Genomic DNA, 17,718 nt, shown 5'->3' with positions numbered 1-17,718 from the left:
ACAGGAACCATATGGGTTAGCCTGACTTTCCTCATCTATTAATTCTTTTATAGATATTCGATCCCTCTTGTGAGCTACTGGTAGCTTTCGTGAAACCGGGTGGAGACCCGTGTTCTAAGAAGTGACAGCAGCACATTTATTCTATCACTATATGCTAACTGTATACATGCTATAAGCATGTTTGAGTGCACATTTCTAAATAACACTGTGTCAGGTTCAAACACTGATGACATCTATTAAACAGACGAGAAGCAAGGAATCATGCAGAGACAGAGTTAAATTTTGCTCTATTGAGGAGAGACGTTATTTGGGCTGTACTCTAGTTACAGATCCAAACTACGCTCTAAAGTCCAGCCCACGTGCTTCCTCTATTTATTTGTGAGGTCCCTGGTTACATCACTGAAGCTGCTGCTGAAGGAGGTGGGGTAATCAGAAGCACCAGACACATTATATGATTGTACAAAAATGCAAATGTGCTGACAGTCGTGATATCGCCCTGTCTCTGCTTTGTCTGCGTCGCGGCGGTGTTCGACCTTGCCAGTCAGCAGGCCGTTCCTGGACACAGACACTGATACGAGACGACTTCCAATCTTGGGATTTACAAGTCGTCTCTTTGCACAGATAGAGAAGTACTACTTCAACACAATTGATAATAACTATGCAATGGCCCTTAAGCATAAGAGTTGTGTGATAATTCATACATAATTATTCTAACTCTCGGACTCGTGTAAATAAACAGACCTTAGTCTAAATCATTTGTTACGAACAATTCCTTATGTTTGTCTCCGAAATAGAACCGGTGGCTAGCATCAGTTTGAAAGACAGCAATTCTTTAAATTCTCGGACTTGGCAGATGATAAGAATGTTTTTTTTCTTTCTGTGAGCTCGCCAGCTGGTTGTTATCCAATCTCTCCGGAAGCACAAAGGAATGTGTGCAGCTGTTCCGTTGGCATAATAAAAGAGGGGCTCCTTCATTCTCTAAAAGGTCCTTCGAGCCGGATTTGAACCAGCGACCTAAGGATTTCAGCATTCAGCCTCTACAGTCCTCCGCTCTACCAACTGAGCTATCGAAGGGTTGTGATATACCATCAGCTCTGCAGACCCGTTCCATGGCCCAGCCCCCGCACTTCTCCGACAGCTCAGTTGGCCGTGTAGAAGACTGTTGACACAAAGTGTTGAAATCCAAAGGTCGCTGCTTCAAATCCAGCTCAAAGGACATTTTTAGAGACTTTTCACATGGAGCAGGTCTATAAGGACACACCTAGAACATTCCATAGTATTTCCCTTAACGTTTATCCTACCAGTCTTAGGACGTCTGCTGGGTTGTAACCACGTGAACTAGAGGCTCATATGGTGAGCAAACATTAAATATGGCTACTTTTTAGTTACCTTTAGCAAGGCAGTTTTTTTCAAAGGTTTCGCGGTGAATACCCAACCCCCCACCACTACCCTCACTTCCCCCAAAGCACATCAAATGAGTCTAATCACCCATCCCACGGCCCAGCCCCCTTGCCAATACCAGGCCTCCAATTTTAACTTTTTAAGGTCAAGGCAAGTGTTGCCTTAAAGGGGGGCTCATATTTAAATATATATCTAAAACAATGTTGAAAGATGGCACCTGATGGCCATGAGACGTAACTGCACTTTTTGTCCATATTGATAAAAATAGTGTTCATGTATGAGATCTAGGGCATGCCAATTATGGACAAAGTAATAATTAAGATTATTGTTATCAATATTGAAATCATGATTACTGATTGTTAGGTAAAGCAGTGTTGGGGTGTAAACGTAATACCATCATGTCATTTGTAACGTCTAATAAAAAGACTATAGATAAACGTTATCCATATATCTAAAAACAAATATTAGTTTTATGCTTTAATAATATCCACTTGTCAGCTTTTTGTCATTACATGATGCCTTTATCTCTATTTTTACATATTGATAGAGGGAGGACTTTTTAAATTATTTATTTAAGTTATGTACATTTATTTATATGTACATGTAGATGATGTATCGGGACAGATCTATTAAGAGTTTGAGCAGAAATATGTTGTATAGGAATTAACTACACACAATAACACATTAACAAAATGCCATGTCACATTAATGGTTTTTGAAGTAATGCCTTTGTGACATGAAAAAACACAAGTAATGTAAAAAAAAACATGGTGTTTCCTTTTTGATTTCAAAATAAAACAACAGTTTGGCCAACAAAAATAAAGAGGAGTGACACCTCTCAAATGGAATACACAATCTTCACAGCCTGCGTTCAATCCGATGAGACGACAAAACATTTTAGCTAGTATTGATGTTATTTGAACACTGACACAGTGTGCGGTTAAATAAAGGAGGACCAAGCGCTTGGCTCCGTTAACTCTGAGGGGAAATCTCCGGAGCAAAGTCCGTGTCCTTAGTCCGCCATGATTATCAAGCCAAACGACGCTAGTACGCCTGACTTCCTATTTCCTAATATGCATTAATAAATGACGGGTTTTCGGTAATTAAACAATTAGATGGTGTTACTAACTGTCTGGAATTCTATCGCAAATTATCATTATATCGTTTACCGTTACATCCCTCGGCCATTAACAAGTACAAAGTCAAAGGCGGTCACGGCATGTTCTTGCCGCAAATGTTGGTCAAATTTTTAGGGCATGACGGCAAAAGATGAGGGCGGTTGCGGCATTTGCCGCAGTTAGCGTGGTCACCAAGAGCCAAGCCAGAATACAGATAAAGTAGTGAAGCTACGGTTTGAAATTTATGTAAAAATGATTGCTTGGCAGAGGGAGACTGTAGAAGTGAATTGCTGAAATTTTTAGGTCGCTGGTTCCAAATCCGGCTCAGAGGAGAAAACATTAATAATGACGAGGGCGGTCGCGGCAGTTGGCGCGGTTACATTCGAACCCTGCAATACGTTCGGGATCTATCATCCCTTCGATAGCTCAGTTGGTAGAGCGGAGGACTGTAGTGAGAAAGTGCTGAAATCCTTAGGTCGCTGGTTCAAATCCGGCTCGAAGGATGTTTTTAGAAAGCTTACATCCATGGAGGACAGTGCAGAGAAAGAGGCTCCACGAAGTATAGACAAGACAAGACAAAGAGAGAAAGCAGGGAGAAGACTGGAAGGGACCGCCCTCACCAAGAGCCAAGCCAGAATACAGATACAGTAGTTAAGTTATTGTTTGAAATTTATGTAAACATTTTTGCCTTGCAGAGGGAGACTGTAGAGGTGAATTGCTGAAATTTTTAGGTCGCTGGTTCAACTAACTCCATCCCTTCGATAGCTCAGGTGGTAGAGCGGAGCACTGTAGTGACAAAGTGCTGAAATCCTTAGGTCGCTGGTTCAAATCCGGCTCGAAGGACATTTTTAGAGAGCTTACATACATGGAGGACAGTGCAGAGAAAGGTGCTCCAAAAAGTATAGACAAGACAAGACAAAGAGAGCAAGCAGGGAGAAGACTGGAGGGGGAACAAATGTGACCGCCCTCACCAAGAGCCAAGCCAGAATACAGATAAAGTAGTTAAGTTACGGTTTGAAATTTATGTAAAAATATTTGCTTTGCAGAGGGAGACTGTAGAGGTAAATTGTGGAAATTTTTGGGTGGCTGGTTCCAAATCCGGCTCAGAGGAGAAAACATTAATAATGACGAGGGCGGTCGCGGCAGTTGGCGCGGTGACATCCGAACCCTGCAATCCGTTCAATACGTCTCATCCCTTCGATAGCTCAGTTGGTAGAGCGGAGGACTGTAGTGACAAAGTGCTGAAATCCTTAGGTCGCTGGTTCAAATCCGGCTCGAAGGACATTTTTAGAGAGCTTACATACATGGAGGACAGTGCAGAGAAAGATGCTCCAAAAAGTATAGACAAGACAAGACAAAGAGAGCAAGCAGTGAGAAGACTGGAGGGGGAACAATTGCGACCGCCCTCACCAAGAGCCAAGCCAGAATACAAATAAAGTAGTTAAGTTACAGTTTGAAATTTATGTAAAAATGTTTGCTTCGTGGATGGTGACTGGAGAGGTGAGTTGCTGAAATTTGTAGGTCGCTGGTTTAAAAACCTTCATCCCTTCGATAGCTCAGTTGGTAGAGCGGAGGACTGTAGTGACAAAGTGCTGAAATCCTTAGGTCGCTGGTTCAAATCCGGCTCGAAGGACATTTTTAGAGAGCTTACATACATGGAGGACAGTGCAGAGAAAGAGGCTCCACAAAGTATAGACAAGACAAGACAAAGAGAGAAAGCAGGGAGAAGACTGGAAGGGACCGCCCTTGCCAAGAGCCAAGCCAGAATAAAGATAAAGTAGTTAAGTTACGGTTTGAAATGTATGTAAAAATGTTTGCTTTGCAGAGGGAGACTGTAGAGGTGAATTGCTGACATTTTTAGGTCGCTGGTTCCAAATCCGGCTCAGAGGAGAAAACATTAGTAATGACAAGGGCGGTCGCGGCAGTTGGCACGGTCACATTCGAACCCTGCAATCCGTTCACTACATCTCATCCCTTCGATAGCTCAGTTGGTAGAGCGGAGGACTGTAGTGACAAAGTGCTGAAATCCTTAGGTCGCTGGTTCAAATCCGGCTCGAAGGATGTTTTTAGAAAGCTTACATCCATGGAGGACAGTGCAGAGAAAGAGGCTCCACGAAGTATAGACAAGACAAGACAAAGAGAAAAAGCAGGGAGAAGACTGGAAGGGACCGCCCTCACCAAGAGCCAAGCCAGAATACAGTAGTTAAGTTATTGTTTGAAATCTATTTAAACATTTTTGCCTTGCAGAGGGAGACTGTAGAGGTGAATTGCTGAAATTTTTAGGTCGCTGGTTCAACTACCTCCATCCCTTCGATAGCTCAGGTGGTAGAGTGGAGGACTGTAGTGACAAAGTGCTGAAATCCTTAGGTCGCTGGTTCAAATCCGGCTTGAAGGACATTTTTAGAGAGCTTACATACATGGAGGACAGTGTAGAGAAAGAGGCTCCAAAAAGTATAGACAAGACAAAGAGAGCAAGCAGCGAGAAGACTGGAGGGGAAACAAATGTGACCGCCCTCACCAAGAGCCAAGCCAGAATACAGATAAAGTAGTTAAGATACGGTTTGAAATGTATGTAAAAAATATTTGCTTTGCAGAGGGAGACTGTAGAGGTGAATTGTGGAAATTTTTGGGTGGCTGGTTCCAAATCCAGCTCAGAGGAGAAAACATTAATAATGACGAGGGCGGTCGCGGCAGTTGGCGCGGTGACATCCGAACCCTGCAATCCGTTCATTACGTCTCATCCCTTCGATAGCTCAGTTGGTAGAGCGGAGGACTGTAGTGACAAAGTACTGAAATCCTTAGGTCGCTGGTTCAAATCCGGCTCGAAGGACATTTTTAGAGAGCTTACATACATGGAGGACAGTGCAGAGAAAGAGGCTCCAAAAGTATAGACAAGACAAGACAAAGAGAGCAAGCAGTGAGAAGACTGGAGGGGGAACAATTGCGACCGCCCTCACCAAGAGCCAAGCCAGAATACAAATAAAGTAGTTAAGTTACAGTTTGAAATGTATGTAAAAATGTTTGCTTCGTGGACGGTGACTGGAGAGGTGAATTGCTGAAATTTTTAGGTCGCTGGTTTAAAAACCTTCATCCCTTCGATAGCTCAGTTGGTAGAGCGGAGGACTGTAGTGATAAAGTGCTGAAATCCTTAAGTCGCTGGTTCAAATCCGGCTCGAAGGACATCTTTAGAGAGCTTACATACATGGAGGACAGTGCAGAGAAAGAGGCTCCAAAAAGTATAGACAAGACAAGACAAAGAGAGCAAGCAGTGAGAAGACTGGAGGGGGAACAATTGCGACCGCCCTCACCAAGAGCCAAGCCAGAATACAAATAAAGTAGTTAAGTTACAGTTTGAAATTTATGTAAAAATGTTTGCTTCGTGGACGGTGACTGGAGAGGTGAATTGCTGAAATGTTTAGGTCGCTGGTTTAAAAACCTTCATCCCTTTGATAGCTCAGTTGGTAGAGCGGAGGACTGTAGTGACAAAGTGCTGAAATCCTTAGGTCGCTGGTTCAAATCCGGCTCGAAGGACATTTTTAGAGAGCTTACATACATGGAGGACAGTGCAGAGAAATAGGCTCCAAAAAGTATAGGCAAGACAAGACAAAGAGAGAAAGCAGGGAGAAGACTGGAGGGGAAACAAATTCGACTGCTCTGACCAAGAGCCAAGCCAGGTTAAGTTTTGAAATGTATGTAAAAATATTTGCTTTGCAGAGGGGGACTGTAGAGGTGAATTGCTGAAATTTTTAAGTCGCTGGTTCCAAATCCGGCTCAGAGGAGAAAACATTAATAATGACAAGGGCGGTGGCGGCAGTTGGCGCGGTTACATCCGAACGATGCCATACGTTCACAACCTTTAATCCCTTCGATAGCTCAGTTGGTAGAGCGGAGGACTGTAGTGACAAAGTGCTGAAATCCTTAGGTCGCTGGTTCAAATCCGGCTCGGAGGATGTTTTTAGAGACCTTACATACATGGAGGACAGTGCAGAGAAAGAGGCTCCACAAAGTATAGACAAGACAAGACAAAGAGAGAAAGCAGGGAGAAGACTGGAAGGGACCGCCCTTGCCAAGAGCCAAGCCAGAATACAGATAAAGTAGTTAAGTTACAGTTTGAAATTTATGTAAAAATGTTTGCTTTGCAGAGGGAAACTGTAGAGGTGAATTGCTGACATTTTTAGGTCGCTGGTTCCAAATCCGGCTCAGAGGAGAAAACATTAGTAATGACGAGGGCGGTCGCGGCAGTTGGCACGGTCACATTCGAACCCTGCAATCCGTTCACTACACCTCATCCCTTCGATAGTTCAGTTGGTAGAGTGGAGGACTGTAGTGACAAAGTGCTGAAATCCTTAGATCGCTGGTTCAAATCCGGCTCGAAGGATGTTTTTAGAAAGCTTACATCCATGGAGGACAGTGCAGAGAAAGAGGCTCCACGAAGTATAGACAAGACAAGACAAAGAGAAAAAGCAGGGAGAAGACTGGAAGGGACCGCCCTCACCAAGAGCCAAGCCAGAATACAGTAGTTAAGTTATTGTTTGAAATCTATTTAAACATTTTTGCCTTGCAGAGGGAGACTGTAGAGGTGAATTGCTGAAATTTTTAGGTCGCTGGTTCAACTACCTCCATCCCTTCGATAGCTCAGGTGGTAGAGTGGAGGACTGTAGTGACAAAGTGCTGAAATCCTTAGGTCGCTGGTTCAAATCCGGCTTGAAGGACATTTTTAGAGAGCTTACATACATGGAGGACAGTGTAGAGAAAGAGGCTCCAAAAAGTATAGACAAGACAAAGAGAGCAAGCAGCGAGAAGACTGGAGGGGAAACAAATGTGACCGCCCTCACCAAGAGCCAAGCCAGAATACAGATAAAGTAGTTAAGATACGGTTTGAAATGTATGTAAAAAATATTTGCTTTGCAGAGGGAGACTGTAGAGGTGAATTGTGGAAATTTTTGGGTGGCTGGTTCCAAATCCAGCTCAGAGGAGAAAACATTAATAATGACGAGGGCGGTCGCGGCAGTTGGCGCGGTGACATCCGAACCCTGCAATCCGTTCATTACGTCTCATCCCTTCGATAGCTCAGTTGGTAGAGCGGAGGACTGTAGTGACAAAGTACTGAAATCCTTAGGTCGCTGGTTCAAATCCGGCTCGAAGGACATTTTTAGAGAGCTTACATACATGGAGGACAGTGCAGAGAAAGAGGCTCCAAAAAGTATAGACAAGACAAGACAAAGAGAGCAAGCAGTGAGAAGACTGGAGGGGGAACAATTGCGACCGCCCTCACCAAGAGCCAAGCCAGAATACAAATAAAGTAGTTAAGTTACAGTTTGAAATGTATGTAAAAATGTTTGCTTCGTGGACGGTGACTGGAGAGGTGAATTGCTGAAATTTTTAGGTCGCTGGTTTAAAAACCTTCATCCCTTCGATAGCTCAGTTGGTAGAGCGGAGGACTGTAGTGATAAAGTGCTGAAATCCTTAAGTCGCTGGTTCAAATCCGGCTCGAAGGACATCTTTAGAGAGCTTACATACATGGAGGACAGTGCAGAGAAAGAGGCTCCAAAAAGTATAGACAAGACAAGACAAAGAGAGCAAGCAGTGAGAAGACTGGAGGGGGAACAATTGCGACCGCCCTCACCAAGAGCCAAGCCAGAATACAAATAAAGTAGTTAAGTTACAGTTTGAAATTTATGTAAAAATGTTTGCTTCGTGGACGGTGACTGGAGAGGTGAATTGCTGAAATTTTTAGGTCGCTGGTTTAAAAACCTTCATCCCTTTGATAGCTCAGTTGGTAGAGCGGAGGACTGTAGTGACAAAGTGCTGAAATCCTTAGGTCGCTGGTTCAAATCCGGCTCGAAGGACATTTTTAGAGAGCTTACATACATGGAGGACAGTGCAGAGAAATAGGCTCCAAAAAGTATAGGCAAGACAAGACAAAGGGAGAAGACTGGAGGGGAAACAAATTCGACCGCTCTGACCAAGAGCCAAGCCAGGTTAAGTTTTGAAATGTATGTAAAAATATTTGCTTTGCAGAGGGGGACTGTAGAGGTGAATTGCTGAAATTTTTAAGTCGCTGGTTCCAAATCCGGCTCAGAGGAGAAAACATTAATAATGACAAGGGCGGTGGCGGCAGTTGGCGCGGTTACATCCGAACGATGCCATACGTTCACAACCTTTAATCCCTTCGATAGCTCAGTTGGTAGAGCGGAGGACTGTAGTGACAAAGTGCTGAAATCCTTAGGTCGCTGGTTCAAATCCGGCTCGGAGGATGTTTTTAGAGACCTTACATACATGGAGGACAGTGCAGAGAAAGAGGCTCCACAAAGTATAGACAAGACAAGACAAAGAGAGAAAGCAGGGAGAAGACTGGAAGGGACCGCCCTTGCCAAGAGCCAAGCCAGAATACAGATAAAGTAGTTAAGTTACAGTTTGAAATTTATGTAAAAATGTTTGCTTTGCAGAGGGAGACTGTAGAGGTGAATTGCTGACATTTTTAGGTCGCTGGTTCCAAATCCGGCTCAGAGGAGAAAACATTAGTAATGACAAGGGCGGTCGCGGCAGTTGGCACGGTCACATTCGAACCCTGCAATCCGTTCACTACATCTCATCCCTTCGATAGTTCAGTTGGTAGAGTGGAGGACTGTAGTGACAAAGTGCTGAAATCCTTAGATCGCTGGTTCAAATCCGGCTCGAAGGATGTTTTTAGAAAGCTTACATCCATGGAGGACAGTGCAGAGAAAGAGGCTCCACGAAGTATAGACAAGACAAGACAAAGAGAGAAAGCAGGGAGAAGACTGGAAGGGACCGCCCTCACCAAGAGCCAAGCCAGAATACAGTAGTTAAGTTATTGTTTGAAATCTATGTAAACATTTTTGCCTTGCAGAGGGAGACTGTAGAGGTGAATTGCTGAAATTTTTAGGTCGCTGGTTCAACTACCTCCATCCCTTCGATAGCTCAGTTGGTAGAGTGGAGGACTGTAGTGACAAAGTGTTGAAATCCTTAGGTCGCTGGTTCAAATCCGGCTCGAAGGACATTTTTAGAGAGCTTACATACATGGAGGACAGTGCAGCGAAAGAGGCTCCAAAAAGTATAGACAAGACAAAGAGAGCAAGCAGCGAGAAGACTGGAGGGGAAACAAATGTGACCGCCCTCACCAAGAGCCAAGCCAGAATACAGATAAAGTACTTAAGATACGGTTTGAAATTTATGTAAAAATATTTGCTTTGCAGAGGGAGACTGTAGAGGTGAATTGTGGAAATTTTTGGGTGGCTGGTTCCAAATCCAGCTCAGAGGAGAAAACATTAATAATGACGAGGGCGGTCGCGGCAGTTGGCGCGGTGACATCCGAACCCTGCAATCCGTTCATTATGTCTCATCCCTTCGATAGCTCAGTTGGTAGAGCGGAGGACTGTAGTGACAAAGTACTGAAATCCTTAGGTCGCTGGTTCAAATCCGGCTCGAAGGACATTTTTAGAGAGCTTACATACATGGAGGACAGTGCAGAGAAAGAGGCTCCAAAAAGTATAGACAAGACAAGACAAAGAGAGCAAGCAGTGAGAAGACTGGAGGGGGAACAATTGCGACCGCCCTCACCAAGAGCCAAGCCAGAATACAAATAAAGTAGTTAAGTTACAGTTTGAAATTTATGTAAAAATGTTTGCTTCGTGGACGGTGACTGGAGAGGTGAATTGCTGAAATTTTTAGGTCGCTGGTTTAAAAACCTTCATCCCTTTGATAGCTCAGTTGGTAGAGCGGAGGACTGTAGTGACAAAGTGCTGAAATCCTTAGGTCGCTGGTTCGAATCCGGCTCGAAGGACATTTTTAGAGAGCTTACATACATGGAGGACAGTGCAGAGAAATAGGCTCCAAAAAGTATAGGCAAGACAAGACAAAGGGAGAAGACTGGAGGGGAAACAAATTCGACCGCTCTGACCAAGAGCCAAGCCAGGTTAAGTTTTGAAATGTATGTAAAAATATTTGCTTTGCAGAGGGGGACTGTAGAGGTGAATTGCTGAAATTTTTAAGTCGCTGGTTCCAAATCCGGCTCAGAGGAGAAAACATTAATAATGACAAGGGCGGTGGCGGCAGTTGGCGCGGTTACATCCGAACGATGCCATACGTTCACAACCTTTAATCCCTTCGATAGCTCAGTTGGTAGAGCGGAGGACTGTAGTGACAAAGTGCTGAAATCCTTAGGTCGCTGGTTCAAATCCGGCTCGGAGGATGTTTTTAGAGACCTTACATACATGGAGGACAGTGCAGAGAAAGAGGCTCCACAAAGTATAGACAAGACAAGACAAAGAGAGAAAGCAGGGAGAAGACTGGAAGGGACCGCCCTTGCCAAGAGCCAAGCCAGAATACAGATAAAGTAGTTAAGTTACAGTTTGAAATTTATGTAAAAATGTTTGCTTTGCAGAGGGAGACTGTAGAGGTGAATTGCTGACATTTTTAGGTCGCTGGTTCCAAATCCGGCTCAGAGGAGAAAACATTAGTAATGACAAGGGCGGTCGCGGCAGTTGGCACGGTCACATTCGAACCCTGCAATCCGTTCACTACATCTCATCCCTTCGATAGTTCAGTTGGTAGAGTGGAGGACTGTAGTGACAAAGTGCTGAAATCCTTAGATCGCTGGTTCAAATCCGGCTCGAAGGATGTTTTTAGAAAGCTTACATCCATGGAGGACAGTGCAGAGAAAGAGGCTCCACGAAGTATAGACAAGACAAGACAAAGAGAGAAAGCAGGGAGAAGACTGGAAGGGACCGCCCTCACCAAGAGCCAAGCCAGAATACAGTAGTTAAGTTATTGTTTGAAATCTATGTAAACATTTTTGCCTTGCAGAGGGAGACTGGAGAGGTGAATTGCTGAAATTTTTAGGTCGCTGGTTCAACTACCTCCATCCCTTCGATAGCTCAGTTGGTAGAGTGGAGGACTGTAGTGACAAAGTGTTGAAATCCTTAGGTCGCTGGCTCAAATCCGGCTCGAAGGACATTTTTAGAGAGCTTACATACATGGAGGACAGTGCAGCGAAAGAGGCTCCAAAAAGTATAGACAAGACAAAGAGAGCAAGCAGCGAGAAGACTGGAGGGGAAACAAATGTGACCGCCCTCACCAAGAGCCAAGCCAGAATACAGATAAAGTACTTAAGATACGGTTTGAAATTTATGTAAAAATATTTGCTTTGCAGAGGGAGACTGTAGAGGTGAATTGTGGAAATTTTTGGGTGGCTGGTTCCAAATCCGGCTCAGAGGAGAAAACATTAATAATGACGAGGGCGGTCGCGGCAGTTGGCGCGGTGACATCCGAACCCTGCAATCCGTTCATTACGTCTCATCCCTTCGATAGCTCAGTTGGTAGAGCGGAGGACTGTAGTGACAAAGTGCTGAAATCCTTAGGTCGCTGGTTCAAATCCGGCTCGAAGGACATTTTTAGAGAGCTTACATACATGGAGGACAGTGCAGAGAAAGATGCTCCAAAAAGTATAGACAAGACAAGACAAAGAGAGCAAGCAGTGAGAAGACTGGAGGGGGAACAATTGCGACCGCCCTCACCAAGAGCCAAGCCAGAATACAAATAAAGTAGTTAAGTTACAGTTTGAAATGTATGTAAAAATGTTTGCTTCGTGGACGGTGACTGGAGAGGTGAATTGCTGAAATTTTTAGGTCGCTGCTTTAAAAACCTTCATCCCTTCGATAGCTCAGTTGGTAGAGCGGAGGACTGTAGTGATAAAGTGCTGAAATCCTTAAGTCGCTGGTTCAAATCCGGCTCGAAAATATTTGCTTTGCAGAGGGAGACTGTAGAGGTGAATTGTGGAAATTTTTAGGTCGCTGGTTCCAAATCCGGCTCAGAGGAGAAAACATTAGTAATGACAAGGGCGGTCGCGGCAGTTGGCGTGGTCACATTCGAACCCTGCAATCCGTTCACTACATCTCATCCCTTCGATAGCTCAGTTGGTAGAGCGGAGGACTATAGTGACAAAGTGCTGAAATCCTTAGGTCGCTGGTTCAAATCCGGCTCGAAGGATGTTTTTAGAAAGCTTACATCCATGGAGGACAGTGCAGAGAAAGAGGCTCCACGAAGTATAGACAAGACAAGACAAAGAGAGCAAGCAGTGAGAAGACTGGAGGGGGAACAATTGCGACCGCCCTCACCAAGAGCCAAGCCAGAATACAAATAAAGTAGTTAAGTTACAGTTTGAAATGTATGTAAAAATGTTTGCTTCGTGGATGGTGACTGGAGAGGTGAATTGCTGAAATTTTTAGGTCGCTGGTTTAAAAACCTTCATCCCTTCGATAGCTCAGTTGGTAGAGCGGAGGACTGTAGTGATAAAGTGCTGAAATCCTTAAGTCGCTGGTTCAAATCCGGCTCGAAAATATTTGCTTTGCAGAGGGAGACTGTAGAGGTGAATTGTGGAAATTTTTAGGTCGCTGGTTCCAAATCCGGCTCAGAGGAGAAAACATTAGTAATGACAAGGGCGGTCGCGGCAGTTGGCGCGGTCACATTCGAACCCTGCAATCCGTTCACTACATCTCATCCCTTCGATAGCTCAGTTGGTAGAGCGGAGGACTGTAGTGACAAAGTGCTGAAATCCTTAGGTCGCTGGTTCAAATCCGGCTCGAAGGATGTTTTTAGAAAGCTTACATCCATGGAGGACAGTGCAGAGAAAGAGGCTCCACAAAGTATAGACAAGACAAGACAAAGAGAGAAAGCAGGGAGAAGACTGGAAGGGACCGCCCTCACCAAGAGCCAAGCCAGAATACAGATACAGTAGTTAAGTTATTGTTTGAAATCTTTGTAAACATTTTTGCCTTGCAGAGGGAGACTGTAGAGGTGAATTGCTGAAATTTTTAGGTCGCTGGTTCAACTACCTCCATCCCTTCGATAGCTCAGGTGGTAGAGCGGAGGACTATAGTGACAAAGTGCTGAAATCCTTAGGTCGCTGGTTTAAATCCGGCTCGAAGGACATTTTTAGAGAGCTTACATACATGGAGGACAGTGCAGAGAAAGGTGCTCCAAAAAGTATAGAAGTTACGGTTTGAAAGTTATGTAAAAATATTTGCTTTGCAGAGGGAGACTGTAGAAGTGAATTGTGGAAATTTTTGGGTGGCTGGTTCCAAATCCGGCTCAGAGGAGAAAACATTAATAATGACGAGGGCGGTCGCGGCAGTTGGCGCGGTTACATTCGAACCCTGCAATCCGTTCATTACATCTCATCCCTTCGATAGCTCAGTTGGTAGAGTGGAGGACTGTAGTGACAAAGTGCTGAAATCCTTAGGTCGCTGGTTCAAATCAGGCTCGAAGGACATTTTTAGAGAGCTTACATACATGGAGGACAGTGCAGAGAAATAGGCTCCAAAAAGTATAGACAAGACAAGACAAAGAGAGAAAGCAGGTAGAAGACTGGAGGGGAAACAAATGCGACCGCCCTGACCAAGAGCCAAGCCAGGATACAGATAAAGTATTTCAGTAAAGTTTTGAAATGTATGTAAAAATATTTGCTTTGCAGAGGGGGACTGTAGAGGTGAATTGCTGAAATTTTTAAGTCGCTGGTTCCAAATCCGGCTCAGAGCCAAGCCACGATAAAGTAATGAAGTTACGGTTTGAAATGTATGTAAAAATGTTTGCTTCCCAGAGGGAGACTGTAGAGGTGAATTGCTGAAATTTTTAGGTCGTTGCTTCAATACCTTCATCCCTTCGATAGCTCAGTTGGTAGAGCGGAGGACTGTAGTGACAAAGTGCTGAAATCCTTAGGTCGCTGGTTCAAATCCGGCTCGAAGGACATTTTTAGAGAGCTTACATACATGGAGGACAGTGCAGAGAAAGATGCTCCAAAAAGTATAGACAAGACAAGACAAAGAGAGCAAGCAGTGAGAAGACTGGAGGGGGAACAATTGCGACCGCCCTCACCAAGAGCCAAGCCAGAATACAGATAAAGTAGTTAAGTTACAGTTTGAAATGTATGTAAAAATGTTTGCTTCGTGGACGGTGACTGGAGAGGTGAATTGCTGAAATTTTTAGGTCGCTGGTTTAAAAACCTTCATCCCTTCGATAGCTCAGTTGGTAGAGCGGAGGACTGTAGTGATAAAGTGCTGAAATCCTTAAGTCGCTGGTTCAAATCCGGCTCGAAAATATTTGCTTTGCAGAGGGAGACTGTAGAGGTGAATTGTGGAAATTTTTAGGTCGCTGGTTCAAAATCCGGCTCAGAGGAGAAAACATTAGTAATGACAAGGGCGGTCGCGGCAGTTGGCGCGGTCACATTCGAACCCTGCAATCCGTTCACTACATCTCATCCCTCCGATAGCTCAGTTGGTAGAGCGGAGGACTGTAGTGACAAAGTGCTGAAATCCTTAGGTCGCTGGTTCAAATCCGGCTCGAAGGATGTTTTTAGAAAGCTTACATCCATGGAGGACAGTGCAGAGAAAGAGGCTCCACGAAATATAGACAAGACAAGACAAAGAGAGAAAGCAGGGAGAAGACTGGAAGGGACCGCCCTCACCAAGAGCCAAGCCAGAATACAGATACAGTAGTTAAGTTATTGTTTGAAATCTTTGTAAACATTTTTGCCTTGCAGAGGGAGACTGTAGAGGTGAATTGCTGAAATTTTTAGGTCGCTGGTTCAACTACCTCCATCCCTTCGATAGCTCAGGTGGTAACGCGGAGGACTATAGTGACAAAGTGCTGAAATCCTTAGGTCGCTGGTTTAAATCCGGCTCGAAGGACATTTTTAGAGAGCTTACATACATGGAGGACAGTGCAGAGAAAGGTGCTCCAAAAAGTATAGAAGTTACGGTTTGAAATTTATGTAAAAATATTTGCTTTGCAGAGGGAGACTGTAGAAGTGAATTGTGGAAATTTTTGGGTGGCTGGTTCCAAATCCGGCTCAGAGGAGAAAACATTAATAATGACAAGGGTGGTCGCGGCAGTTGGCGCGGTTACATTCAAACCCTGCAATCCGTTCATTACGTCTCATCCCTTCGATAGCTCAGTTGGTAGAGTGGAGGACTGTAGTGACAAAGTGCTGAAATCCTTAGGTCGCTGGTTCAAATCAGGCTCGAAGGACATTTTTAGAGAGCTTACATACATGGAGGACAGTGCAGAGAAATAGGCTCCAAAAAGTATAGACAAGACAAGACAAAGAGAGAAAGCAGGTAGAAGACTGGAGGGGAAACAAATGCGACCGCCCTGACCAAGAGCCAAGCCAGGATACAGATAAAGTATTTCAGTAAAGTTTTGAAATGTATGTAAAAATATTTGCTTTGCAGAGGGGGACTGTAGAGGTGAATTGCTGAAATTTTTAAGTCGCTGGTTCCAAATCCGGCTCAGAGCCAAGCCACGATAAAGTAATGAAGTTACGGTTTGAAATGTATGTAAAAATGTTTGCTTCCCAGAGGGAGACTGTAGAGGTGAATTGCTGAAATTTTTAGGTCGTTGCTTCAATACCTTCATCCCTTCGATAGCTCAGTTGGTAGAGAGGAGGACTGTAGTAACAAAGTGCTGAAATCCTTAGGTCGCTGGTTCAAATCCGGCTCGAAGGACATTTTTAGAGAGCTTACATACATGGAGGACAGTGCAGAGAAAGATTCTCCAAAAAGTATAGACAAGACAAGACCAAGAGAGCAAGCAGTGAGAAGACTGGAGGGGGAACAATTCTACCGCCCTCACCAAGAGCCAAGCCAGAATACAAATAAAGTAGTTAAGTTACAGTTTGAAATGTATGTAAAAATGTTTGCTTCGTGGACGGTGACTGGAGAGGTGAATTGCTGAAATTTTTAGGTCGCTGGTTTATAAACCTTCATCCTTTCGATAGCTCAGTTGGTAGAGCGGAGGACTGTAGTGACAAAGTGCTGAAATCCTTAGGTCGCTGGTTCAAATCCGGCTCGAAGGATGTTTTTAGAGAGCTTACATACATGGGAGGACAGTGCAGAGAAAGAGGCTCCAAAAAGTATAGACAAAACAAGACAAAGAGAGCAAGCAGTGAGAAGACTGGAGAGGAAAAAAATGTGACCACCCTCACCAAGAGCCAAGCCACAATACAGATAAAGTAATGAAGTTACGGTTTGAAATTTATGTAAAAATGTTTGCTTCCCAGAGGGAGACTGTAGAGGTGAATTGCTGGAATTTTTAAGTCGCTGGTTACAAAATCCGGTTCATAGGAGAAAACATTAATAATGACGAGGGCGGTCGCGGCAGTTGGCGTGGTTACATTCGAACCCTGCAATCCGTTCGATACATTTCATCTCTTCGATACATTTCATCCCTTCGATAGCTCAGTTGGTAGAGCGGAGGACTGTAGAGACAAAGTGCTGAAATCCTTAGGTCGCTGGTTCAAATCCGGCTCGAAGGACATTTTTAGAGAGCTTACATACATGGAGGACAGTGCAGAGAAAGAGGCTCCAAAAAGTATAGACAAGACAAGACAAAGAGAGCAAGCAGGGAGAAGACTGGAGGGGAAAAATGCGACCGCCCTCATCAAGAGCCAAGCCACAATACAGAAAAAGTAGTTAAGTTTTGAAACTTATGTAAAAATGTTTGCTTCACAGAGGGAGACTGTCGAGGTGAATTGCTGAAATTTTTAGGTCGCTGGTTTAAATACCATCATCCCTTCGATAGCTCAGTTGGTAGAGCGGAGGACTGTAGTGACCAAGTGCTGAAATCCTTAGGTCGCTGGTTCAAATCCGGCTCGAAGGATGTTTTTAGAGAGCTTACATACATGGAGGACAGTGCAGAGAAAGAGGCTCCAAAAAGTATAGACAAGACAAGACAAAGAGAGCAAGCAGTGAGAAGACTGGAGGGGAAACAAATGCGACCGCTCTAACCAAGAGTCAAGCCAGAATACAGATAAAGTAGTAAAGTTACGGTTTGAAATTTATATAAAAATATTTGCTTTGCAGAGGGAGACTGTAGAGGTGAATTGCTGAAATTTTTAAGTCGCTGGTTCCAAATCTGGCTCAGAGGAGAAAACATTAGTAATGACGAGGGCGGTCGCGGCAGTTGGCGCAGTTACATTCGAACCCTGCAATCCGTTCACGACATTTCATCCCTTTGATAGCTCAGTTGGTAGTGCGGAGGACTGTAGTGACAAAGTGCTGAAATCCTTAGGTCGCTGGTTCAAATCCGGCTCGAAGGATGTTTTTAGAGAGCTTACATACATGGAGGACAGTGCAGAGAAAGAGGCTCCACAAAGTATAGACAAGACAAAAAGAGAAAGCAGGGA

At 44.3% G+C, this 17,718-nt stretch overlaps 40 non-coding genes across 40 annotated transcripts; 39 read left to right on the top strand and 1 right to left on the bottom strand.

Annotated features, from left to right (window-relative positions):
- Positions 1-986: 986 nt before the first annotated feature.
- On the bottom strand, positions 987-1,074 carry trnay-gua (transfer RNA tyrosine (anticodon GUA)). Its single transcript is given in 2 exon segments — positions 987-1,022; positions 1,038-1,074. It is a non-coding gene; the product is annotated as a tRNA-Tyr (tRNA).
- A 1,860-nt stretch (positions 1,075-2,934) lies between these two features.
- trnay-gua (transfer RNA tyrosine (anticodon GUA)) lies at positions 2,935-3,022 on the top strand. Its single transcript is given in 2 exon segments — positions 2,935-2,971; positions 2,987-3,022. It is a non-coding gene; the product is annotated as a tRNA-Tyr (tRNA).
- Positions 3,023-3,274: 252 nt separating this feature from the next.
- On the top strand, positions 3,275-3,362 carry trnay-gua (transfer RNA tyrosine (anticodon GUA)). Its single transcript is given in 2 exon segments — positions 3,275-3,311; positions 3,327-3,362. It is a non-coding gene; the product is annotated as a tRNA-Tyr (tRNA).
- Positions 3,363-3,713: 351 nt separating this feature from the next.
- Positions 3,714-3,801, top strand: trnay-gua (transfer RNA tyrosine (anticodon GUA)). The gene is given in 2 exon segments: positions 3,714-3,750; positions 3,766-3,801. It is a non-coding gene; the product is annotated as a tRNA-Tyr (tRNA).
- A 263-nt stretch (positions 3,802-4,064) lies between these two features.
- Positions 4,065-4,152, top strand: trnay-gua (transfer RNA tyrosine (anticodon GUA)). Its single transcript is given in 2 exon segments — positions 4,065-4,101; positions 4,117-4,152. It is a non-coding gene; the product is annotated as a tRNA-Tyr (tRNA).
- A 340-nt stretch (positions 4,153-4,492) lies between these two features.
- trnay-gua (transfer RNA tyrosine (anticodon GUA)) lies at positions 4,493-4,580 on the top strand. The gene is given in 2 exon segments: positions 4,493-4,529; positions 4,545-4,580. It is a non-coding gene; the product is annotated as a tRNA-Tyr (tRNA).
- A 246-nt stretch (positions 4,581-4,826) lies between these two features.
- trnay-gua (transfer RNA tyrosine (anticodon GUA)) lies at positions 4,827-4,914 on the top strand. Its single transcript is given in 2 exon segments — positions 4,827-4,863; positions 4,879-4,914. It is a non-coding gene; the product is annotated as a tRNA-Tyr (tRNA).
- A 347-nt stretch (positions 4,915-5,261) lies between these two features.
- trnay-gua (transfer RNA tyrosine (anticodon GUA)) lies at positions 5,262-5,349 on the top strand. The gene is given in 2 exon segments: positions 5,262-5,298; positions 5,314-5,349. It is a non-coding gene; the product is annotated as a tRNA-Tyr (tRNA).
- Positions 5,350-5,611: 262 nt separating this feature from the next.
- Positions 5,612-5,699, top strand: trnay-gua (transfer RNA tyrosine (anticodon GUA)). Its single transcript is given in 2 exon segments — positions 5,612-5,648; positions 5,664-5,699. It is a non-coding gene; the product is annotated as a tRNA-Tyr (tRNA).
- Positions 5,700-5,962: 263 nt separating this feature from the next.
- trnay-gua (transfer RNA tyrosine (anticodon GUA)) lies at positions 5,963-6,050 on the top strand. Its single transcript is given in 2 exon segments — positions 5,963-5,999; positions 6,015-6,050. It is a non-coding gene; the product is annotated as a tRNA-Tyr (tRNA).
- Positions 6,051-6,381: 331 nt separating this feature from the next.
- Positions 6,382-6,469, top strand: trnay-gua (transfer RNA tyrosine (anticodon GUA)). Its single transcript is given in 2 exon segments — positions 6,382-6,418; positions 6,434-6,469. It is a non-coding gene; the product is annotated as a tRNA-Tyr (tRNA).
- Positions 6,470-6,809: 340 nt separating this feature from the next.
- On the top strand, positions 6,810-6,897 carry trnay-gua (transfer RNA tyrosine (anticodon GUA)). Its single transcript is given in 2 exon segments — positions 6,810-6,846; positions 6,862-6,897. It is a non-coding gene; the product is annotated as a tRNA-Tyr (tRNA).
- A 246-nt stretch (positions 6,898-7,143) lies between these two features.
- On the top strand, positions 7,144-7,231 carry trnay-gua (transfer RNA tyrosine (anticodon GUA)). The gene is given in 2 exon segments: positions 7,144-7,180; positions 7,196-7,231. It is a non-coding gene; the product is annotated as a tRNA-Tyr (tRNA).
- A 347-nt stretch (positions 7,232-7,578) lies between these two features.
- trnay-gua (transfer RNA tyrosine (anticodon GUA)) lies at positions 7,579-7,666 on the top strand. Its single transcript is given in 2 exon segments — positions 7,579-7,615; positions 7,631-7,666. It is a non-coding gene; the product is annotated as a tRNA-Tyr (tRNA).
- Positions 7,667-7,929: 263 nt separating this feature from the next.
- Positions 7,930-8,017, top strand: trnay-gua (transfer RNA tyrosine (anticodon GUA)). The gene is given in 2 exon segments: positions 7,930-7,966; positions 7,982-8,017. It is a non-coding gene; the product is annotated as a tRNA-Tyr (tRNA).
- A 263-nt stretch (positions 8,018-8,280) lies between these two features.
- On the top strand, positions 8,281-8,368 carry trnay-gua (transfer RNA tyrosine (anticodon GUA)). The gene is given in 2 exon segments: positions 8,281-8,317; positions 8,333-8,368. It is a non-coding gene; the product is annotated as a tRNA-Tyr (tRNA).
- Positions 8,369-8,688: 320 nt separating this feature from the next.
- trnay-gua (transfer RNA tyrosine (anticodon GUA)) lies at positions 8,689-8,776 on the top strand. Its single transcript is given in 2 exon segments — positions 8,689-8,725; positions 8,741-8,776. It is a non-coding gene; the product is annotated as a tRNA-Tyr (tRNA).
- A 340-nt stretch (positions 8,777-9,116) lies between these two features.
- trnay-gua (transfer RNA tyrosine (anticodon GUA)) lies at positions 9,117-9,204 on the top strand. Its single transcript is given in 2 exon segments — positions 9,117-9,153; positions 9,169-9,204. It is a non-coding gene; the product is annotated as a tRNA-Tyr (tRNA).
- Positions 9,205-9,450: 246 nt separating this feature from the next.
- Positions 9,451-9,538, top strand: trnay-gua (transfer RNA tyrosine (anticodon GUA)). Its single transcript is given in 2 exon segments — positions 9,451-9,487; positions 9,503-9,538. It is a non-coding gene; the product is annotated as a tRNA-Tyr (tRNA).
- Positions 9,539-9,884: 346 nt separating this feature from the next.
- On the top strand, positions 9,885-9,972 carry trnay-gua (transfer RNA tyrosine (anticodon GUA)). Its single transcript is given in 2 exon segments — positions 9,885-9,921; positions 9,937-9,972. It is a non-coding gene; the product is annotated as a tRNA-Tyr (tRNA).
- A 263-nt stretch (positions 9,973-10,235) lies between these two features.
- Positions 10,236-10,323, top strand: trnay-gua (transfer RNA tyrosine (anticodon GUA)). The gene is given in 2 exon segments: positions 10,236-10,272; positions 10,288-10,323. It is a non-coding gene; the product is annotated as a tRNA-Tyr (tRNA).
- A 320-nt stretch (positions 10,324-10,643) lies between these two features.
- On the top strand, positions 10,644-10,731 carry trnay-gua (transfer RNA tyrosine (anticodon GUA)). Its single transcript is given in 2 exon segments — positions 10,644-10,680; positions 10,696-10,731. It is a non-coding gene; the product is annotated as a tRNA-Tyr (tRNA).
- A 340-nt stretch (positions 10,732-11,071) lies between these two features.
- Positions 11,072-11,159, top strand: trnay-gua (transfer RNA tyrosine (anticodon GUA)). The gene is given in 2 exon segments: positions 11,072-11,108; positions 11,124-11,159. It is a non-coding gene; the product is annotated as a tRNA-Tyr (tRNA).
- Positions 11,160-11,405: 246 nt separating this feature from the next.
- Positions 11,406-11,493, top strand: trnay-gua (transfer RNA tyrosine (anticodon GUA)). Its single transcript is given in 2 exon segments — positions 11,406-11,442; positions 11,458-11,493. It is a non-coding gene; the product is annotated as a tRNA-Tyr (tRNA).
- A 346-nt stretch (positions 11,494-11,839) lies between these two features.
- Positions 11,840-11,927, top strand: trnay-gua (transfer RNA tyrosine (anticodon GUA)). The gene is given in 2 exon segments: positions 11,840-11,876; positions 11,892-11,927. It is a non-coding gene; the product is annotated as a tRNA-Tyr (tRNA).
- Positions 11,928-12,190: 263 nt separating this feature from the next.
- Positions 12,191-12,278, top strand: trnay-gua (transfer RNA tyrosine (anticodon GUA)). The gene is given in 2 exon segments: positions 12,191-12,227; positions 12,243-12,278. It is a non-coding gene; the product is annotated as a tRNA-Tyr (tRNA).
- Positions 12,279-12,439: 161 nt separating this feature from the next.
- On the top strand, positions 12,440-12,527 carry trnay-aua (transfer RNA tyrosine (anticodon AUA)). Its single transcript is given in 2 exon segments — positions 12,440-12,476; positions 12,492-12,527. It is a non-coding gene; the product is annotated as a tRNA-Tyr (tRNA).
- A 263-nt stretch (positions 12,528-12,790) lies between these two features.
- trnay-gua (transfer RNA tyrosine (anticodon GUA)) lies at positions 12,791-12,878 on the top strand. The gene is given in 2 exon segments: positions 12,791-12,827; positions 12,843-12,878. It is a non-coding gene; the product is annotated as a tRNA-Tyr (tRNA).
- A 161-nt stretch (positions 12,879-13,039) lies between these two features.
- Positions 13,040-13,127, top strand: trnay-gua (transfer RNA tyrosine (anticodon GUA)). The gene is given in 2 exon segments: positions 13,040-13,076; positions 13,092-13,127. It is a non-coding gene; the product is annotated as a tRNA-Tyr (tRNA).
- Positions 13,128-13,379: 252 nt separating this feature from the next.
- On the top strand, positions 13,380-13,467 carry trnay-aua (transfer RNA tyrosine (anticodon AUA)). The gene is given in 2 exon segments: positions 13,380-13,416; positions 13,432-13,467. It is a non-coding gene; the product is annotated as a tRNA-Tyr (tRNA).
- A 252-nt stretch (positions 13,468-13,719) lies between these two features.
- Positions 13,720-13,807, top strand: trnay-gua (transfer RNA tyrosine (anticodon GUA)). Its single transcript is given in 2 exon segments — positions 13,720-13,756; positions 13,772-13,807. It is a non-coding gene; the product is annotated as a tRNA-Tyr (tRNA).
- Positions 13,808-14,195: 388 nt separating this feature from the next.
- Positions 14,196-14,283, top strand: trnay-gua (transfer RNA tyrosine (anticodon GUA)). The gene is given in 2 exon segments: positions 14,196-14,232; positions 14,248-14,283. It is a non-coding gene; the product is annotated as a tRNA-Tyr (tRNA).
- A 263-nt stretch (positions 14,284-14,546) lies between these two features.
- trnay-gua (transfer RNA tyrosine (anticodon GUA)) lies at positions 14,547-14,634 on the top strand. Its single transcript is given in 2 exon segments — positions 14,547-14,583; positions 14,599-14,634. It is a non-coding gene; the product is annotated as a tRNA-Tyr (tRNA).
- A 161-nt stretch (positions 14,635-14,795) lies between these two features.
- trnay-gua (transfer RNA tyrosine (anticodon GUA)) lies at positions 14,796-14,883 on the top strand. The gene is given in 2 exon segments: positions 14,796-14,832; positions 14,848-14,883. It is a non-coding gene; the product is annotated as a tRNA-Tyr (tRNA).
- Positions 14,884-15,475: 592 nt separating this feature from the next.
- On the top strand, positions 15,476-15,563 carry trnay-gua (transfer RNA tyrosine (anticodon GUA)). Its single transcript is given in 2 exon segments — positions 15,476-15,512; positions 15,528-15,563. It is a non-coding gene; the product is annotated as a tRNA-Tyr (tRNA).
- A 388-nt stretch (positions 15,564-15,951) lies between these two features.
- Positions 15,952-16,039, top strand: trnay-gua (transfer RNA tyrosine (anticodon GUA)). Its single transcript is given in 2 exon segments — positions 15,952-15,988; positions 16,004-16,039. It is a non-coding gene; the product is annotated as a tRNA-Tyr (tRNA).
- A 262-nt stretch (positions 16,040-16,301) lies between these two features.
- trnay-gua (transfer RNA tyrosine (anticodon GUA)) lies at positions 16,302-16,389 on the top strand. The gene is given in 2 exon segments: positions 16,302-16,338; positions 16,354-16,389. It is a non-coding gene; the product is annotated as a tRNA-Tyr (tRNA).
- A 371-nt stretch (positions 16,390-16,760) lies between these two features.
- On the top strand, positions 16,761-16,848 carry trnay-gua (transfer RNA tyrosine (anticodon GUA)). The gene is given in 2 exon segments: positions 16,761-16,797; positions 16,813-16,848. It is a non-coding gene; the product is annotated as a tRNA-Tyr (tRNA).
- Positions 16,849-17,104: 256 nt separating this feature from the next.
- On the top strand, positions 17,105-17,192 carry trnay-gua (transfer RNA tyrosine (anticodon GUA)). Its single transcript is given in 2 exon segments — positions 17,105-17,141; positions 17,157-17,192. It is a non-coding gene; the product is annotated as a tRNA-Tyr (tRNA).
- A 351-nt stretch (positions 17,193-17,543) lies between these two features.
- Positions 17,544-17,631, top strand: trnay-gua (transfer RNA tyrosine (anticodon GUA)). The gene is given in 2 exon segments: positions 17,544-17,580; positions 17,596-17,631. It is a non-coding gene; the product is annotated as a tRNA-Tyr (tRNA).
- Positions 17,632-17,718: the final 87 nt, after the last annotated feature.

The sequence above is a fragment of the Nerophis lumbriciformis genome, linkage group LG29 (assembly GCF_033978685.3).
Source record: "Nerophis lumbriciformis linkage group LG29, RoL_Nlum_v2.1, whole genome shotgun sequence".
In the NCBI taxonomy this organism is placed as follows: Eukaryota; Metazoa; Chordata; class Actinopteri; order Syngnathiformes; family Syngnathidae; genus Nerophis; species Nerophis lumbriciformis.
This window is presented reverse-complemented; position numbering and strand designations above follow the sequence as displayed.